This window comes from Cupressus sempervirens, chromosome 1 (genome assembly GCF_028749045.1).
Source record: "Cupressus sempervirens isolate cs-2001-9-10 chromosome 1, ASM2874904v1, whole genome shotgun sequence".
NCBI classification, from domain to species: Eukaryota; Viridiplantae; Streptophyta; class Pinopsida; order Cupressales; family Cupressaceae; genus Cupressus; species Cupressus sempervirens.
This window is the reverse complement of record NC_143118.1, coordinates 608,710,111-608,727,437: the sequence shown is the minus strand read 5'-3', so window position 1 is coordinate 608,727,437 and position 17,327 is coordinate 608,710,111.

Below are 17,327 nucleotides of genomic sequence, written 5' to 3'. Positions count from 1 at the left end.
CGAGTTTTAAAATCACCAAGTAGACGCGGTGAGGGCTGGCAACCGCTGCCAAACCTTTTTCCGAAATTGCGCCAGCTGAGTGACAAGAAAACATGATCTAAAGGAGAGTCGAGAAATAGCACCCTCGAGGGTGGGCTTCATGCCCCTCTAATTGATTCAACGTCGGCGTCCACCATTTCAAAATCCGACATATCCATCCGCCGTAACAGTGGCGTTGAATCAATGAGGGGGGCACGGGAGAGGCTCACGGCAACCACCTCTCCCATTGTAGCCGTGATAGGTACGCAAAAAATTTTCCTAGAGCGCCAAGCACCCACCTCATGGCTAGAGACAAGGGCTCGCCATTAGATCAACTTTGAAATCGCTGAACAGACGCGCTGTAAAATGGCAACCGCTGCCAAGTCTCTTCCGTAGTTGCGTCGGTCGAGTGATCGAAGAAGGTGATCTAAGAGAGGGTCCAAGCATAGGCATTCGTTGGGGGATTCACGCTGATGGCATAAATTTATGCAATACCCGAGCAACACCGGACGGAGGTGCTAGACGAGGGCTCCCATTTTAGATCGAGTTTTAAAATCACCGAGTAGACGCGGTGAGGGCTGCCAACCGCTGCCAAACCTTTTTCCGAAATTGTGCCAGCTGAGTGACAAGAAAACATGATCTAAAGGAGAGTCCAGGAATAGCACCCTTGAGGGTGGGCTTCATGCCCCTCTGATTGATTCAACGTCGGCATCCACCATTTCAAAATCTGACATATCCATCTGCCCTGACAGCGGCATTGAATCAATGAGGGGGGCACGGGAGAGGCTCGCGGCAACCACCTCTCCCCTTATAGCTGCGATAGGCACGCAAAAAATTTTTGCTAGAGCGCCAAGCACCCACCTCATGCCTAGAGACAAGGGCTCGCCATGAGATCAACTTCGAAATCGCTGAACAGACGCGCTGTAGAATGGCAACCGCTGCCAAGTCTCTTCCGTAGTTGCGTCGGTCGAGTGATCGAAGAAGGTGATCTAAGAGAGGGTCCAAGCGTAGGCATTCGTTGGGGGATTCGCACCGATGGCATAAATTTATGCAAAACCCGAGCAACACCGGACGGAGGTGCTAGACGAGGGCTCCCATTTTAGATCGAGTTTTAAAATCACCGAGTAGACGTGGTGAGGGCTGGCAACCGCTGCCAAACCTTTTTCAAAAATTGTGCCAGCTGAGTGAGAAGAAAACACGATCTAAAGGAGAGTCAAGAAATAGCACCCTCGAGGGTGGGCTTCATGCCCCTCTAATTGATTCAATGTCGGTGTCCACCGTTTCAAAATCCGACATATCCATCCGCCCTGACAGCGGCGTTGAATCAATGAGGGGGGCACGGGAGAGGCTCGCGGCAACCACCTCTCCTGTTGTAGCCGCGATAAGCATGCAAAAAATTTTGCTAGAGCACCAAGCACCCACCTCATGGCTAGAGACAAGGGCTCGCCATTAGATCAACTTCGAAATCGCTGAACAGACGCGCTGTAGAATGGCAACCGCTGCCAAGTCTCTTCCGTAGTTACGCTGGTCGAGTGATCGAAGAAGGTGATCTAAGAGAGGGTCCAAGCATAGGCATTCGTTGGGGGATTCACGCCGATGGCATAAATTTATGCAATACCTGAGCAAACACTGGACGGAGGTGCTAGACGAGGGCTCCCGTTTTAGACTGAGTTTTAAAATCACCGAGTAGACGCGGTGAGGGCTGGCAACCGCTGCCAAACCTTTTTCCAAAATTGCGCCAGCTGAGTGACAAGAAAACATGATCTAAAGGAGAGTCTAGGAATAGCACCCTCGAGGGTGGGCTTCATGCCCCTCTAATTGATTCAACATCTGCGTCCACCTTTTCAAAATCTGACATATCCATCCGCCCTGACAGTGGCGTTGAATCAATGAGGGGAGCACGGGAGAGGCTCGCGGCAACCACCTCTCCCGTTGTAGCCGCGATAGGCACGCAAAAAGTTTTGCTAGAGCGCCAAGCACCCACCTCATGGCTAGAGACAAGGGCTCACCATTAGATCAACTTTGAAATTGATGAACAGACGCGCTGTAGAATGGCAACCGCTGCCAAGTCTCTTCCGTAGTTGCGTCGGTCGAGTGATCAAAGAAGGTGATCTAAGAGAGGGTCCAAGCATAGGCATTCGTTGGGGGATTCGCGCCGTTGGCATAATTTTATGCAATACCCGAGAAACACCGGACAGAGGTGCTAGACGAGGGCTCCCATTTTAGATCGAGTTTTAAAATCACCGAGTAGACGCGGTGAGGGCTGGCAACCGCTGCCAAACCTTTTTTCGAAATTGCGCCAGCTGAGTCACAAGAAAACATGATCTAAAGGAGAGTCCAGGAATAGCACCCTCGAGGGTGGGCTTCATGCCCCTCTAATTGATTCAACGTCAGCGTCCACCGTTTCAAAATCCAACATATCCATCCGCCCTGACAGCGGTGTTGAATCAATGAGGGGGGCACGGGAGAGGCTCGCGGCAACCACCTCTCCCATTGTAGCCGCGATAGGCATGCAAAAAATTTTGCTAGAGCGCCAAGCACCCACCTCATGGCTTGAGACAAGGGCTTTCCATTAGATCAACTTCGAAATCGCTGAACAGACGTGCTATAGAATGGCAACCGCTGCCAAGTCTCTTCCGTAGTTGCGTCGGTCGAGTGATCAAAGAAGGTGATCTAAGAGAGGGTCCAAGCGTAGGCATTCATTGGGGGATTCGCTCCATTGGCATAATTTTATGCAATACTCGAGCAACACCGGACGGAGGTGCTAGGCGAGGGCTCCCGTTTTAGATCGAGTTTTAAAATCACCAAGTAGACGCGGTGAGGGATGGCAACCGCTGCCAAACCTTTTTCTGAAATTGCGCCAGCTGAGCGAGAAGAAAACATGATCTAAAGGAGAGTCGAGGAATAGCACATCCAGGGTGGGCTTCATGCCCCTCTAATTGATTCAACGTCGGCGTCCACCGTTTCAAAATCTGACATATCCATCCGCCTTGACACCGTCGTTGAATCAATGAGAGGGGCACGGGAGAAGCTCGCGGCAACCACCTCTCCTATATAAGCTATTAGTGCGAGGCTCGCTCTTCATTAGAAATTAGCAAACACACCGACATCCGCCTTATTAAAAATCCAAATCCTTTAAAATTCCTACCAAACAGCCATTCACGACCAAATTTTTTATGAGGTCGGCAGAGGAGCAAAAGATTGTCATCGGTTAGGAGATGTGAGTTCATGGAGCCGAGGGACTGAAATGGTCATCGAGCTCATCCGATCAACTGGATGAATTTCACCTTGAAGGGGCCCAATCCAAAAGTTCCGGAGGTCATCTCCTGGAACTCTCGAGAACAAGGCCCATCTTACATGCAAACTCTGCTACTGCGCAAACATAGGTTGCAATTAAAGAGAAATTGTGAGGCCGTCACAATGGCCCGAGGCCAATGGCTCCGACTAAGTCAATTTTCTCTTGCAATCACCATGCCGCCGTTCACAGAGAGATCTCCCCATTCACTTGTGACGTGACGCACAGTCCAAGTGCTAGACACGAGCTCGCCCTTGAAAGAAATACCACTTTCCAAGACATCCCCCATTCACTTGTGACACGACGCACAACCCAAGTGCTAGACGCGAGCTCACCCTTGAAAGAAAGACCACTTTCCAAGACATCCCCCGATGACACATTGGAATGACAACCACTGTCAAACCATTCCCAATGTTGTGCCGATCGAGTTGGCACAGAGGCGACCTTAGGGAGCTCCCGCATAGCAATCGAGATGTGCTTTCATACCCATCTCTCACAAAAACCAATCTTAGCTGTGAACAAATTTCGCCGCAATGACACCATTGGAACGACGACCGCTGTCAAACAACTCCCAAATTTGTGCCCCGATGGAGTGAGAAAGAATAGCAACTTTGGGGAGCCGCGCATCGCAAACGGGCTGCTGCTTCATTCTGCTCTTGTATATAGATCCGATGTCATTGATTTCGTTTGGAATCCGAGGCTGCATTCATCCTTGCTCACACAAGCAATGGCTCTTCTCATCGAATGGCCATGGGGAGCTTCCGATCACAAAGGCTCCCTTGTCACTCGTGACGCGTAGCCCAACTGCTTTCCAAAATTGCGCCAGCTGAGTGACAAGAAAACATGATCTAAAGGAGAGTCGAGGAATAGCACCTCGAGGGTGGGCTTCATGCCCCTCCAATTGATTCAACGTCGGCATCCACCATTTCAAAATCTGACATTTCCATCCGCCTCGACACCGCCGTTGCATCAATGAGAGGGGCATGGGAGAAGTTCGTGGCAACAACCTCTCCTATATAAGCTATTAGTCCGAGGCTCGCTCTGCATTAGAAATTAGCGAACACGCCGACATCCGCCATAAAAATCCAAATCGTTGAAAATTCTGACCAAACAGCCATCCACGACCCAATTTATTATGAGGTCGTCTAAGGAGCAAAAGATTGTCATCGGTTAGGAGATGTGAATTCATGGAGCCAAGGGACTGAAATGGTCATCGAGCTCATCCGATCAACTGGATGAATTTCACCTTGAAGGGGCCCAATCCAAAAGTTCCGGAGGTCATCTCCTGGAACTCTCAAGAACAAGGACCGTCTTACTTGCAAACTCTGCTACTGCGCAAACATAGGTTGCAATTAAAGAGAAATTGCCAGGCCATCACAGTGGCCCGAGGCCAATGCTCCGACTAAGTCAATTTTCTCTCGCAATCACCATGCCGCCGTTCACAGAGAGATCTCCCCATTTACTTGCGACACGACGCACAATCCAAGTGATAGACGCGAGCTCGCCCTTGAAAGGCCAGGCCACTTTCCGACACATCCCCCGATGACACATTGGAACGACAACCGCTGTCGAACCATTCCCAATGTTGTGCCAATCGAGTTGGCAGAGAGGCGACCTTAGGGAGCTCTCGCGTAGCAATCGGGATGTGCTTTCGTACCCATCTCTCACAAAAACCAATCTTAGCTGTGAACAAATTTAGAATCCAAGGTTCGTATCCATCGATATCGTCGGCACTGGGTCTATATATTCAAAGGCCACGGAGAGTTTCCGATAAGAGAAGCTCCCCTGCTCGCTTGCACAAACATCCCAAATGCTAGACACAAGCTCCCGACCTTAGCGTCGCTCTCGAGATCGCCGCAATGACACATTGGAACGACAACCGCTGTCGAACAACTCCCAAATTTGTGCCGATGGAGTGAGAAAGACGAGAAACTTTGGGGAGCCGCGCATGGCAAATGGGCTTCTGCTTCATTCCACTCTTATATATAGATCCGATGTCATTGATTTTGTTTGGAATCTGAGGCTGCATTTGTCCTTGCTCACACAAGCAATGGCTCTTCTCATCGAATGGTCACGGGGAGCTTCCGATTACAAAGGCTCCCTTGTCACCCGTGATGCGCAGCCCAACTGCTAGACGACGGCTCGCCCTTCAGATCGCTGCCCAGGCAACCACCACAACGGCACCATTGGAACGACAACCGCTACCGAACCATTCCAAATTTTTTTTGCCAAAGAAGTTTTTGCAAAGAGAACGACTCTGGGGAGAGAGCCCTCGCATAGCAAAATTGGGATGGCTTCACGGCAGCTGGATGGGATTTGAATTCATGGAGCCAAGGGAGTGAAATGGTCATCGAGCTCATCCGATCAACTGGATGAATTTCACCTTGAAGGGGCCCAATCCAAAAGTTCCGGAGGTCATCTCCTGCAACTGTCAAGAACAAAGGCCAATCTTACATGCAAACTCTGCTACTGCGCAAACATAGGTTGCAATTATAGAGAAATTGCAAGGCCGTCACAATGGCCCGAGGCCAATGCTCCGACTACTAAGTCAATTTTCTCTTGCAATCACCATGCCGCCGTTCACAGAGAGATCTCCCCATTCACTTGTGACGACGCACAATCCAAGTGCTAGATGCGATCTCGCCCTTGAAAGGCTGCGTTCCAAGATATCCTGATGACACATTGGAATGACAACCGTTGTCGAACCATTCCCAATGTTGTGAAGATCGAGTTGGCACAGAGGCGATCTTAGGGAGCTCCCGCGAATCGATCGGGAAGTGCTTTCATACCCATCTCTCACAAAAACCAATGTTAGCTGAACAATTTTAGAATCCAAGGCTCGTATCCATCGATATCGTCGGCACTGGGTCTATATTCAAAGGCCGCGGAGAGGTTCCAATAAGAGAAGCTCCCCTGCTCTCTTGTACAAACATCCCCAAATGCTAGACGCAAGCTCCCGCCCTTAGCATCGCTCTCCAGATCACCGCAATGACACATTGGAACGACAACCGCTGTCGAACAACTCCCAAATTTGTGCCGATGGAGTGAGAAAGAAGAGCCAGATCGGGTCGACGAAAACGGCTAAGCCAGATCGGGTCGGCCAGCATGGCTCGGCCACCATTTTTCACCGAGAGCTTTCGATATTAAAGTTCCCATGTAGCCGCGATAAGTACACCATGACAAATTGCTAGAGCGACGAGCACCCATAGCAAATTGCCATTATACCAAGCAACGCCGGAGTGCTAGACAAGGGCTCACGTTTAGATCAAGTTTTAAAACCACCAAAAACACACGCCATGGATCGGCAACCGCTGCCTCACCTTTTCCAAAATTGAGTCATCGCAAAACATGATCTAAAGGAGAGCCGAGGAAAAGCACTGAGATCGCTTCATGCCCCTTTCATTCATTCAACATCGGCATACACCATTTGAAAACCCAACAATCCGATCCGCCTAGACACCAATGTTGAATGAATGAAAGGGGCACGGGAGAGGCTCGCAGCAACAACCTCTCCTATATAAGCTATTAGTGCGAGGCTCGCTCTGCATTAGAAATCTGCGACAGCGCGGACAAAAACCTTAAAAATCCAATTCAATGAAAAATTTGACCAAACAGCCATCCACGACACCATTTTTGGAGCTCGCCCAGATCGGCTCGACCAGAATGGCTCGCCCGGATCGGCTCGGCCAGCATGGCTTGGCCAGATCGGCTCGGCCAGCATGGTGACTTGCTGACTCGGTGAGAGTACTTCGAACTGTCAAGAACAAAGGCCAATCTAACATGCAAACTCTGCTACTGCGCAAACATAGGTTGCAATTATAGAGAAATTGCAAGGCCGTCACAATGGCCCGAGGCCAATGCTCCGACTACTAAGTCAATTTTCTCTTGCAATCGCCATGCCGCCGTTCACAGAGAGATCTCCCCACTCACTTGTGACAATGCACAATTCAAGTGCTAGACGCGAGCTCGCCCTTGAAAGGCCGCATTCCAAGACATCCCGATGACACATTGGAACGACAACCGCTGTCGAACCATTCCCAATGTTGTGCCGATCGAGTTGGCACAGAGGCGATCTTATGGAACTCCCACGTATCGATCGAGAAGTGCTTTCGTACCCATCTCTAACAAAAACCAATGTTAGCTGAACAATTTTATAATCCAAGGCTCGTATCCATCGATATCGTCGGCACTGGGTCTATATTCAAAGGCCACGGAGAGGTTCCGATGAGAGAAGCTCCCCTGCTCGCTTGCACAAACATCCCCAAATGCTAGACGCAAGCTCCCGCACTTAGCATTGCTCTCCAGATCACCACAATGACTTATTGGAACGACAACCGCTGTCGAACAACTCCCGAATTTGTGCCGATGGAGTGAGAAACGAGAGCCAGATTGGGTCGACGAAAATGGCTAAGCGAGATCGGGTCGGCCAGCATGGCTCGGCCACCATTTTTCGCCAAGAGCTTTCGATATTAAAGCTCCCATGTAGCCGCGATAAGTACACCATGACAAATTTCTAGAGCGCCGAGCACCCATAGCAAATTCCCATTATACCAAGCAACGCCGGAGTGCTAGACAAGGGCTCACGTTTAGATCAAGTTTTAAAACCACCAAAAACACATGCCATGGATCGGCAACCGCTGCCTCACCTTTTCCAAAATTGAGTCATCGCAAAACATGATCTAAAGGAGAGCCGAGGAAAAGCACTGAGATCGCTTCATGCCCATTTCATTCATTCAACATCGGCATACACCATTTGAAAACCCAGCAATCCGATCCGCCCAGACACCAATGTTGAATGAATCAAAGGGGCACGGGAGAGGCTCGCGACAACAACCTCTCCTATATAAGCTATTAGTGCGAGGCTCGCTCTGCATTAGAAATCTGCGATAGCGCGGACAACTCCCTTAAAAATCCAATTCAATGAAAAATGTGACCAAACAGCCATCCACGACACCGTTTTTGGAGCTCGCCCAGATCGGCTCGGCCAGAATGGCTCACCCAGATCGGCTCGGCCAGATCAGCTCGGCCAGCATGGTGACTTGCTGACTTGGTGAGAGTACTTCGAACTGTCAAGAACAAAGGCCAATCTAACATGCAAACTCTGCTACTACGCAACATAGGTTGCAATTATAGAGAAATTGCAAGGCCGTCACAATGGCCCGAGGCCAATGCTCCGACTACTAAGTCAATTTTCTCTTGCAATCGTCATGCCGCCGTTCACAGAGAGATCTCCCTAATCACTTGTGACGACGCACAATCCAAGTGCTAGACGCGAGCTTGCCCTTGAATGGCCGCGTTCCAAGACATCCCGATGATACATTGGAACGACAACCGCTGTCGAACCATTCCCAATGTTGTGCCGATCGAGTTGGCACAGAGGCGACCAAACAGCCATCCACGACACCATTTTTGGAGATCGGCCAGATCGGCTTGGCCAGCATGGCTCGGCCAGAACGGCTCAGCCAGCATGGCTCAGCCAGAATGGCTCGCCCAGATCGGCTCGGCCAGCATGGCTCGGCCAGAACGGCTCACCCAGATCGGCTCGCCCAGATCGGCTAGGCCAGCATGGCTCGGCCAGAACGGGTCGCCCAGATCGGCTCGGCCAGAATGGCTCGCCTAGATCGGCTCGGCCAGCATGGCTCGGCCAGAACGGCTCGCCCAGATTGGCTCGGCCAGCATGGCTCGGCCAGAACGGCTCACCCAGATCGGCTCGGCCAGCATGACTTGGCTAGAACGAGTCGCCCAGATCGGCTCGCCCAGAACGGGTCGCCCAGATCGGCTCGGCCAGAATGGCTCGCCCAGATCGGCTCGGCCAGCATGGCATGCCCAGAACGGCTCAGCCAGATCGGGTCAGCCAGAATGGCTCGCCCAGATCGGCTCGGCCAGCATGGCTCGGCCAAAACGGCTCGGCCAGATCGGGACGGTGACTTGATGAACGGACTTAGAGATTCGACTTGGTGGGCCGACCTGGCGGGGTGACTTGATGAACGCACTTGAAGGGTCGACTTGGTGGGGTGACTCTATGAACGGACCTAAAGAGTTGACTTGGTGAGAGTACTTGGTGGGGTGACTCGATGAAAGGACTTAAAGAGTTGACTTGGTGAGAGTACTTGGTGGCTCGACTTTATGAGTAGACTTAAAGAGTCCACTTGGTGAGAGTGGGCCTAACGGGGCGATGTGGTGAGTGGGCCTAATGGGGCGAGTTGGTGGGGCGACTTGGCGAGTGGTATTAGAGAGCCGACGTGGTGAGGCGACTCGGCGAGTTGGTTCGTTGAGATGACATGGTGAGCTAACTTGGCGAGTTGACCTGGCGAGCGACCTTAAAGAGTTGACTTGGCAACGTACTCGAGTCGACTTGGTGAGGCGACCTGGCAAGTGGGCTCAAAGAGTCAACATGGTGAGGTGACTCATTCAGTCAACATGGTGAGGAGACTCATGGTGAGGAGCTATCCTTGAGGCAACTTGGTGGGCCTACTTGATTAGTCGACTTGGTGAGCCGACCTGATGAGCTGACACGGTGAGCGGGCTTAAAGAGGCGACGACTTGGTGGGGTAACTCGGTAAGCCAACTTATCGAGGCGAGATGGTGAGTCGACTTGGTGAGCTGACTTGGTCAGCGCACTTAAAGAGTCAACTTTGTGAGGTGACTCAGCGAGTTAGCCTGCTGATGCGACTTGGGCGGGCCGACCTGGCGAACGAACTTAAAGAGGCAACTTGGGCGGGTTGACCTGGTGAGCGAACTTAAAGAGTTGACTTGGCAACATACTTGAACAACCGACTTGGTGAGCTGACATGGTGAGTGGGCTTAGAGAAGCAACTCGGCGGGGTGACTTGATGAACGGACTTAAAGGGTCGACTTGGCGGGGTGACTCGATGAACGGACCTAAAGAGTTGACTTGGTGAGAGTACTTGGTGGGGTGAACTGATGAACGGACTTAAAGAGTCGACTTGGTGGGAGTACTTGGTGGGCCGACTTGATGAACGGACTTATAGAGTCGACTTGGTGAGAGTAGTTGTTCTGGTGACTTGATGAACGAACTTAAAGAGTCGGCTTGGCGGGGTGACTTGATGAAAGGACTTAAACAGTCGACTTGGTCGGGTGACTCGATGAACGAACTTAGAGGGTCAACTTTGCGGGGTGACTTGATGAACGGACCTAAAGAGTTGACTTGGTGAGAGTACTCAGTGGGGTGACCTGATGAACAGACTTAGAGAGTCGACTTGGTGGGCCGATCTGGCCGGGTGACTTGATGAACAAACTTAAAGAGTCGACTTGGGGAGAGTACTCGGTGGGCTGACCTGGTCACGTGACTTGATTAACGGACTTAAAGAGTCGACTTGGTGGGCCGACATGGCCGGGTGACTTGATGAACGAACTTAAAGAGTCGACTTGGTGAGTCAAACTAGCGGGGTGACTTGGTGAGAGTACTTGGTGGGCTGACCTAGCAGGGTGACTTGATGAACGAACTTAGAGAGTCGACTTTGTGAGAGTACTTGGTGGGTCGAACTGGCGGGGTGACTTGATGAACGAACTTAAAGAGTTGACCTGGTGAGAGAACTTGGTGGGCCGAGCTGGCAGGGTGAATTGATGAACGAACCTAAAGAGTCGACTTTGTGAGAGTACTTGGTGGGCCGACCTGGCGGGGTGAGTTGATGACCGAACTTAAAGGGTCGACTTGGTGAGAGTAATTTGTGGGCTGACCTGGCGGGGTGACTTGATGAATGAACTTAAAGAGTCGACTTGGTGGGGTGACTTGATGAACGCACTTGAAGGGTCGACTTGGTGGGGTGACTCTATGAACGGACCTAAAGAGTTGACTTGGTGAGAGTACTTGGTGGGGTGACTCGATGAAAGGACTTAAAGAGTCGACTTGGTGAGAGCACTCGACTTTATGAGCAGACTTAAAGAGTCCACTTGGTGAGAGTGGGCCTAATGGGGCGATGTGGTGAGTGGGCCTAACGGGGCGAGTTGGTGGGGCGACTTGGCGAGTGGTATTAGAGAGCCGACGTGGTGAGGTGACTCGGCAAGTTGGTTCGTTGAGATGACATGGTGAGCTGACTTGGCGAGTCGACCTGGCGAGCGAACTTAAAGAGTCGACTTGGCAACGTACTCGAGTCGACTTGGTGAGGCGACCTGGCGAGTGGGCTCAAAGAGTCAACATGGTGAGGAGGTATCCTTGAGGCGACTTGGTGGGCCTACTTGATTAGTCGACTTGGTGAGCCGACCTGACGAGCTGACACGGTGAGCGGGCTTAAAGAGGCAACGACTTGGTGGGGTAACTCGGCAAGCCAACTTATCGAGGTGAGATGGTGAGTCGACTTGGTGAGCTGACTTGGTGAGCGCACTTAAAGAGTCAACTTCGTGAGGTGACTCGGCGAGTTAGCCCGCTGATGCGACTTGGGTGGGCCGACATGGCGAACAAACTTAAAGAGGCGACTTGGGCGGGCTGACCTGGTGAGCGAACTTAAAGAGTTGACTTGGCAACGTACTTGAACAACCAACTTGGTGAGCTGACATGGTGAGTGGGCTTAGAGAAGCAACTCAGCGGGGCGACTTGATGAACGGACTTAAAGGGTCGACTTGGCGGGGTGACTCGATGAACGGACCTAAAGAGTTGACTTGGTGAGAGTACTTGGCGGGGTGAACTGATGAACGGACTTAAAGAGTCGACTTGGTGGGAGTACTTGGTGGGCCCACTTGATGAACGGACTTATAGAGTCGACTTGGTGAGAGTAGTTGTTCTGGCGACTTGATGAACGGACTTAAAGAGTAGGCTTGGCGGGGTGACTTGATGAAAGGACTTAAATAGTCGACTTGGTCGGGTGACTCGATGAACGAACTTAGAGGGTCGACTTTGCGGGGTGACTTGATGAACGGACCTAAAGAGTTTACTTGGTGAGAGTACTCGGTGGGGTGACCTGATGAACAGACTTAGAGAGTCGACTTGGTGAGAGTCCTTGGTGGGCCGACCTGGTTGGGTGACTTCGTGAACTGACTTAAAGAGTCGACTTGGTGGGAGTACTTGGTGGGGTGACTTGATGAACGGTCTTCAAGGGTCGACTCGGCGAGGTGACTTGATGAATGGTCCTAAAGAGTTGACTTGGTGAGAGTACTTGGTGTGGTGACTTGATGAAAAGACTTATAGAGTCGAATTGGTGAGAGTACTTGGTGGGGTGACTTGATGAACACACTTGAAGGGTCGACTTGGTGGGGTGACTTTATGAACGGACCTAAAGAGTTGACGTGGTGAGAGTTCTTGGTGGGGTGACTTGATGAACATAGTTAAAGAGTCGACTTGATGAGAGTAGTTGGTCGGGTGACTTGATGAACGCACTCGAAGAATCGACTTGGTTAGAGTACATGGTGGGGTGACTTGATGAACGGACTTAAAGATTCGACTTGGTGGGCCGACCTGGCGGGGTGACTTGATGAACGGACTTAGAGAGTCAACTTGGTGAGAGTACTTGGTGACTTGGTGGGCCGACCTGGCCGGGTGACTTGATGAACAAACTTAAAGAGTCGACTTGGCGAGAGTACTCAGTGGGCTGACCTGGTCACGTGACTTGATGAACGGACTTAAAGAGTCGACTTGGTGGGCCGACTTGGCCGGGTGACTTGATGAACGAGCTTAAAGAGTCGACTTGGTGGGTCGAACTAGCGAGGTGACTTGGTGAGAGTACTTGGTGGGCTGACCTGGCAGGGTGACTTGATGAACGAACTTAGAGAGTCGACTTTGTGAGAGTACTTGGTGGGTCGAACTGGCGAGGTGACTTGATGAACGAACTTAAAGAGTCGACCTGGTGAGAGAACTTGGTGGGCCGAGCTGGCAGGGTGAATTGATGAACGAACCTAAAGAGTCAACTTTGTGAGAGTACTTGGTGGGCCGACCTGGCGGGGTGAGTTGATGATCGAACTTAAAGGGTTGACTTGGTGAGAGTACTTGGTGGGCCGACCTGGCGGGGCGACTTGATGAACGAACTTAAAGAGTCGACTTGGTGAGAGTACTCGGTGGGGTGACCTGATGAACAAACCTAAAGAGTCAACCTGGTGAGAGTACTTGGTGGGCCGACCTGGCGGGGTGACTTGGTGAGCAAACTTAAAGAGTCGACTTGGTGAGAGTAGTTGGTGGGCTAACCTGGCGGGGTGACTTGATGAACGAACTTAAAGAGTCGACCTGGTGGGCCGACTTGGCAGAGTGACTTCATGAACGAACTTAAAGAGTCCACTTGGTGGGCCGACCTGGCGGGGTGACTTGATGAACGAACTTAAAGAGTCGACTTGGTGAGAGTAATTTGTGGGCTGACCTGGCGGGGTGACTTGATTAATGAACTTAAAGAGTCGACTTGGTGGGGTGACTTGATGAACGCACTTGAAGGGTCGACTTGGTGGGGTGACTCTATGAACGGACCTAAAGAGTTGACTTGGTGAGAGTACTTGGTGGGGTGACTCGATAAAAGGACTTAAAGAGTTGACTTGGTGAAAGTACTTGGTGGCTCGACTTTATGAGCAGACTTAAAGAGTCCACTTGGTGAGAGTGGGCCTAACGGGGCGATGTGGTGAGTGGGCCTAACGGGGCGAGTTGGTGGGGCGACTTGGCGAGTGGTATTAGAGAGCCGACATGGTGAGGCGACTCGGCGAGTTGGTTCGTTGAGATGACATGGTGAGCTGACTTCGCGAGTCGACCTGGCGAGCAAACTTAAAGAGTCGACTTGGCAACGTACTCGAGTCGACTTGGTGAGGCGACCTGGTGAGTGGGCTCAAAGAGTCAACATGGTGAGGCGACTCATGGTGAGGAGCTATCCTTGAGGCGACTTGGTGGGCCTACTTGATTAGTCGACTTGGTGAGCCGACCTGACGTGCTGACATGGTGAGCGGGCTTAAAGAGGCGATGACTTGGTGGGGTAACTCGGCAAGCCAACTTGTCGAGGCGAGATGGTGAGTCGACTTGGTGAGCTGACTTGGTGAGCGCACTTAAAGAGTCAACTTCATGAGGTGACTCGGTGAGTTAGCCCGCTGATGCGACTTGGGCGGGCCGACCTGGCGAACGAACTTAAAGAGGCGACTTGGGCGGGCTGACCTGGTGAGCGAACTTAAAGAGTTGACTTGGCAACGTACTTGAATAACCGACTTGGTGAGCTGACATGGTGAGTGGGCTTAGAGAAGCAACTCGGCGGGGCGACTTGATGAACGGACTTAAAGGGTCGACTTGGCGGGGTGACTCGATGAACGGACCTAAAGAGTTGACTTGGTGAGAGTACTTGGCGGGGTGAACTGATGAACGGACTTAAAGAGTCGACTTGGTGGGAGTACTTGGTGGGCCCACTTGATGAACGGACTTATAGAGTCGACTTGGTGAGAGTAGTTGTTCTGGCGACTTGATGAACGGACTTAAAGAGTCGGCTTGGCGGGGTGACTTGATGAAAGGACTTAAACAGTCGACTTGGTCGGGTGACTCGATGAACAAACTTAGAGGGTCGACTTTGCGGGGTGACTTGATGAACGGACCTAAAGAGTTGACTTGGTGAGAGTACTCGGTGGGGTGACGGGATGAACAGACTTAGAGAGTCGACTTGGTGGGCCGACCTGGTTGGGTGACTTCGTGAATTGACTTAAAGAGTCGACTTGGTGGGAGTACATGGTGGGGTGACTTGATGAACGGACCTCAAGGGTCGACTCCGCGAGGTTACTTGATGAACGGTCCTAAAGAGTTGACTTGGTGAGAGTACTTGGTGTGGTGACTTGATGAAAAGACTTAAAGAGTCGAATTGGTGAGAGTACTTGGTGGGGTGACTTGATGAACGCACTTGAAGGGTCGACTTGGTGGGGTGACTTTATGAACGGACCTAAAGAGTTGACGTGGTGAGAGTGCTTGGTGGGGTGACTTGATGAACATAGTTAAAGAGTCGACTTGGTGAGAGTAGTTGGTCGGGTGACTTGATGAACGCACTCGAAGAATCGACTTGGTTAGAGTACTTGGTGGGGTGACTTGATGAACGGACTTAAAGATTCGACTTGGTGGGCCGACCTGGCGGGGTGACTTGATGAACGGACTTAGAGAGTCGACTTGGTGAGAGTACTTGGTGACTTGGTGGGCCGACCTGGCCGGGTGACTTGATGAACAAACTTAAAGAGTCGACTTGGCGAGAGTACTCGGTGGGCTGACCTGGTCACGTGACTTGATGAACGGACTTAAAGAGTCGACTTGGTGGGCCGACTTGGCCGGGTGACTTGATGAACGAACTTAAAGAGTCGACTTAGTGGGTCGAACTAGCGGGGTGACTTGGTGAGAGTACTTGGTGGGCTGACCTGGCAGGGTGACTTGATGAACGAACCTAGAGAGTCGACTTTGTGAGAGTACTTGGTGGGTCAAACTGGCGGGGTGACTTGATGAACGAACTTAAAGAGTCGACCTGGTGAGAGAACTTGGTGGGCCGAGCTGGCGGGGTGAATTGATGAACGAACCTAAAGAGTCAACTTTGTGAGAGTACTTGGTGGGCTGACCTGGCGGGGTGAGTTGATGACCGAACCTAAAGGGTCGACTTGGTGAGAGTACTTGGTGGGCCGACCTGGCGGGGCGACTTGATGAACGAACTTAAAGAGTCGACTTGGTGAGAGTACTCGGTGGGGTGACCTGATGAACAAACCTAAAGAGTCGACTTGGTGAGAGTACTTGGTGGGCCGCCCTGGCAGGGTGACTTGGTGAGCAAACTTAAAGAGTCGACTTGGTGAGAGTAGTTAGTGGGTTGACCTGGCGGGGTGACTTGATGAACGAACTTAAAGAGTCGACCTGGTGGGCTGACTTGGCATAGTGACTTCGTGAACGAACTTAAAGAGTCCACTTGGTGGGCCGACCTGGCGGGGTGACTTGATGAACGAACTTAAAGAGTCGACTTGGTGAGAGTAATTTGTGGGCTGACCTGGCGGGGTGACTTGATGAATGAACTTAAAGAGTTGACTTGGTGGGGTGACTTGATGAACGCACTTGAAGGGTCGACTTGGTGGGGTGACTCTATGAACGGACCTAAAGAGTTGACTTGGTGAGAGTACTTGGTGGGGTGACTCGATGAAAGGACTTAAAGAGTCGACTTGGTGAGAGTACTTGGTGGCTCGACTTTATGAGCAGACTTAAAGAGTCCACTTGGTGAGAGTGGGCCTAACGGGGTGATGTGGTGAGTGGGCCTAACGAGGCGAGTTGGTGGGGCGACTTGGCGAGTGGTATTAGAGAGCCGACATGGTGAGGCGACTCGGCGAGTTGGTTCATTGAGATGACATGGTGAGTTGACTTGGCGAGTTGACCTGGCGAGCCAAATTAAAGAGTCGACTTGGCAACGTACTCGAGTCGACTTGGTGAGGCGACTTGGCGAGCGGGCTCAAAGAGTCAACATGGTGAGGGGACTCATGGTGAGGAGCTATCCTTGAGGTGACTTGGTGGGCCTACTTGATTAGTCGACTTGGTGAGCCGACCTGACGAGCTGACACAGTGAGTAGGCTTAAAGAGGCGACGACTTGGTGGGGTAACTCGGCAAGCCAACTTATCGAGGCAAGATGGTGAGTTGACTTGGTGAGCTGACTTGGTGAGCGCACTTAAAGAGTCAACTTCATGAGGTGATTCGACGAGTTAGCCCGCTGATGCGACTTGGGCGGGCCGACCTGGCGAACGAACTTAAAGAGGCGACTTGGGCGGGCTGACCTGGTGAGCGAACTTAAAGAGTTGACTTGGAAACGTACTTGAACAACCGACTTGGTGAGCTGACATGGTGAGTGGGCTTAGAGAAGCAACTCGGCGGGGCGACTTGATGAACGGACTTAAAGGGTAGACTTGGCAGGGTGACTCGATGAACGGACTTAAAGAGTTAACTTGGTGAGAGTACTTGGCGGGGTGAACTGATGAACGGACTTAAAGAGTCGACTTGGTGGGAGTACTTGGTGGGCCGACTTGATGAACGAACTTATAGAGTCGACTTGGTGAGAGTAATTGTTCTAGCGACTTGATGAACGGACTTAAAGAGTCGGC